Source organism: Bidens hawaiensis, unplaced genomic scaffold, assembly GCF_021521415.1.
Source record: "Bidens hawaiensis isolate Kalapana, Puna unplaced genomic scaffold, B.hawaiensis_p1.1 tig00013745_1, whole genome shotgun sequence".
Classification (NCBI taxonomy): domain Eukaryota; kingdom Viridiplantae; phylum Streptophyta; class Magnoliopsida; order Asterales; family Asteraceae; genus Bidens; species Bidens hawaiensis.
In genome coordinates this window covers 607,561-611,558 of record NW_027492170.1, presented here as the reverse complement: position 1 = coordinate 611,558, position 3,998 = coordinate 607,561, and the positions used below count along the sequence as shown (strand labels likewise).

The 3,998-nt window shown below is 35.9% G+C and overlaps 1 pseudogene across 1 annotated transcript; it reads left to right on the top strand.

Moving 5' to 3' along the window:
- The first annotated feature begins 5 nt into the window (after nt 1-5).
- On the top strand, nt 6-2,873 carry LOC143544775 (alcohol dehydrogenase-like 7; annotated as a pseudogene). The gene is made up of 7 exons (XR_013137310.1): nt 6-287; nt 485-566; nt 1,266-1,341; nt 1,420-1,484; nt 1,577-1,672; nt 2,316-2,480; nt 2,675-2,873. The product of XR_013137310.1 is annotated as an alcohol dehydrogenase-like 7 (transcript).
- The last annotated feature ends 1,125 nt before the right edge of the window (nt 2,874-3,998 follow it).

The window sequence follows — 3,998 nt, the reverse complement described above, 5'->3', positions numbered from 1 at the left end:
TTGAAGGAGACACTGTGATCCCAATATTTTTAGCCGATTGCGGTGAATGCACCGACTGTTTATCTGAGAAAAGCAACCTATGCACAAAGTTTCCTTTCCGTCTTTCTCCTTGGATGGACCGAGAAGAAACAAGTAGGTTCAAAGACATTAATGGAGAAACCTTGTACCACTTCTTGTCCGTATCAAGTTTTAGTGAGTACACAGTGGTTGACATTGTACATTTAACCAAAATCGACCCGACAATCCCACCTAACCGAGCTTGCCTCTTAAGTGTGGAGTATCAACCGGTAAGTTTGACATTTAAATTCAAACATGTTTTGAATCTATTTCAAAATTAGTATGATCTTTTACAACTTCTGGTTGGAATATAATTACCATATAATGGTACAAAAAATATGTATTTAAGGGTAAATTGGTAATATGATCAACCAATTTTGACTTTGGAAAGTACTAGATTTGACCAAAAATGTCAATATGGTTTCAGGGTTGGGTGCTGCTTGGAAAACAGCCAAGGTTGAAGCTGGATCAACAGTGCTATATTTGGACTGGGTGCCATTGGGCTAGCAGTATGATTTTACACATAAAGGCTTCATATAATTTTGTAATTGCATGTTACAATACTCAAAACACGAGTAGGGTTGTAATCGCGCCGCGCTGGCTCGTTTATTTTTAAAAAGTATTTAGAGTTTTTATAATTTAAAGATATTGATATATATATATATATATATATATATATAAAAGCTACAAATAACAAATGTAACATACACATAATACTGTGTTTATAAACTACAGAATTCATAACTTATATGAATTAAAAATGTCTTATATTTATATTATATATATATATATTAAAGTTTGGTTCAAACTTTAAATGAGCCACACGAGAATTTTCAATATTTTTCTTATTTTGTTCATTAAAAATGTCATATGGCTTTAAGTTATATTTAGATGTATAAAAATGGGCGTTAGTTTACACGAACCAACGAGTAAGCTAACAAGCGAGCCACGAGCTGAGCCGACTTTGGCTTGTGCTCAGCTCGTTTATAGACTAAGTCAGCTCTGCTTGACTCGTTTACAAATGAGCCGATTTCGAGCGAGTTGCAAGCTTTTTGAAAAAACCTATTATGAATTAGCCAGTAAAGCTTTTGTGATATTAATGGTTTAAACTTGGTTCAACATATAAACTGAAGTTAAATTTTAATCTTGAAATATGTCTTGATGTGAGCTTAATGACCAATGATAACAAGCATGAATTGCTTTTACAGGTAGCCGAAGGGGCGAGGTTGTGTGGAGCTAAGAGGATCATAGGTGTTGATGTGAACCAGGACAAGTGCGAAATAGGTAACATAATTGTCATGTTCCATTTATAAAGGTCATATGTGGAGTTAGTTTTACATTGATCTTTTACTTTATTAATAGGGAAGAAATTTGGAGTTACCGATTTTGTGAACCCTAGTAACTATGGGGACAAATCAGTGAGCCAGGTAACTTAACCGTAATTAAATCATTATTTGACGCGATAAGATATTGCTTGATCAATGATAAATGACTAACTCATGATGTTATTTCGGAGCAGGTAATAATGGAGATGACCGGAGGTGGAGCAGACTATTGCTGTGAGTGTGTTGGTATGAAGTCAGTGGTGCATGAAGCTTATGCTTCTTGTAGAAAGGTAGAATTTAATATTTTTGTCTATGTTGCTCATTCCATTTTTCTTAGGGGTGGCAATGTTGATTTGGAGAAAAAGGTTTTTCGTTTTTCACATGAGTTCATTGGGTGAACTCAAATTAAAACATGGTCTTATATTCAAATTATACATAAGGTTACTCTTACAAAACTTGTTAACTTATAATGACTATGCATGAAACCGAAATAAGCAACACAAACAAACCGAACGAGACCCGCAGGTTTGGTTTTATATTTTCTCACGAACCGAATTTCCTGTTCGGTTTTACATGTACTCATCCTCAAAAGAACTGAACACCTAAAAACCATAAACGTCGAACCAAACTCATAAAGACCAAAAATACTGAACTAAACCCGTAAGCAGCGTTAAAGTTCATGTTTGTTTGAATATATTTGTTTTTGTAAATGTTGATTGATGAATTTTTTTTGTTGGATATCACTTAATCATTAACTAACAAAAATATTTAATTCCACACTTCATGTCAAAATTCATTTTTTGACAATTTATTTTTTTGAGCCTAAATGTTTCAAGCCCAAATGATAGACCGAGTAATTGTATGGTTTTCATCATCTTCCAAACTTCTTGTATGCACTAATTTAAGTTTCTCATCTGTGAATGTAATATTTAGGGTTGGGGAAAAGTAGTAGTGTTGGGGGTTGACCGACCGGACGCGATGTTGACTTTTAATTCTTTTGAGCTACTTAGTAGCGGAAGATCAGTCACAGGATCCTATTTTGGAGGTCTCAAACCGAAATCCGACATTCGTATCCTTGAAAAACGCTACATGAACAAGGTAATTAGCAGAATACTAGCTTTTTTGCTTCTTCATCTTTGACTTCTGAGGTCAAAGTCAACCAAAGATTTCTTTCAATCCAAATTGATATGGTTTGTAGTACAAATTAACACTAACACTAATACTTGTTATGAAATCTACAAAAGTTAAAAGTATTCATATTAAAACTTAATATTATCTCTTGTCCAGTTCAGGAAATATGTCTTGATGAATTTGTCACACATGAAGTTGACTTCAAAGATATCAACAAGGCTTTTGAATTGATGACTGAGGGGAAGAGTTTAAGGTGTGTAATATGGATGAAAAAATGATTAATTAATTTTCATTTTAACTTTCATGAGGTGTTGCTATTACTTCAGTTGCAAATAAAGATGAAAACATTTATAATATTTGTTTTATGTCATATTAGTTAATAGAATTTTTTTAATTGATTTTTGTTAAACTATTATAATGTGACATCTCACCAAACAACCACCACCACTTTTTAACTATATTATATAGACCACTTGTTGTTTAATAAACCTAAATAAAATAAAAGGAATCTTATGGTTACTATCCTATTCAATATTTTAAAAACCGCAAAACATATTACATGTTATTCTTACTTTCTTAGAGTCCGCCCGATTGTACTATTTCTGTATGTTACGTCTATCTCAAGATATATCACACCGAATCGCTAACGTACAAATGAAGACTCTATTCAAAGAAACTACATATGAAAGTTGCAATACAAATACTCAATTTTTTTGGATATACACACTCCAAATTTAGGTCTCGTTTTGTAGAATTGAATCATTGATAATGATTAAGAACTAGATATTAAGAAAAAAAAAGAAAGAAAGAGAAATCTTTTCCCTGTACAACCTAATATGATTAATCAAGTTCAAAAGACTTAGTGTGAAGAGGTAGGTCCCAGCAGAGCCCAGTTGGACCCGCAAGACTCACCTTGAAGAGGGACGTTTGCGCAAGAACCAACTGGTTCCGCAGGACCCACCATGCTCAGAGATGAAGACCTTACGCGCAGTACGCCAGCTGTTCACGCAAGGAAAGCCTCCCAATGGTGAAGTACCCCGCCTGTCCCCGCAGCTGCGGATACAAGCCATCAGGGAAGGCTACCCGCACTAATAGCAAGGCTACACGCACAAGGCACTAACTCAGTAATTCAGTGTCACCTGAAGGAATGAGCAAGCCGGGAATACTCCCGCCCAAATGAGCCAGTCCGTATGCTTCTGGAAGATCTTTTGTACTATACCTGCCAAGGTATGGACAAAATAGACAAGATCTGACCAAAGCAGCCCATGAACCAATCACAGGGTGACAGCTCACCGACAAACAGTACGAGGAGCATGCTCTAGTACTGTTTGTCACTATTAGCCGCTGCCTACTCACCAACCCTTGTCGTGGCACGCACATAGCCTGCAGTTGGTGGAAAAGGAATAGTACACAGCCGGCCTGGTCACTATCAGCCGCTGCCTACCCACCAACCAGCATGGCACGTGCGTAGCCCGTAGTTGGTAG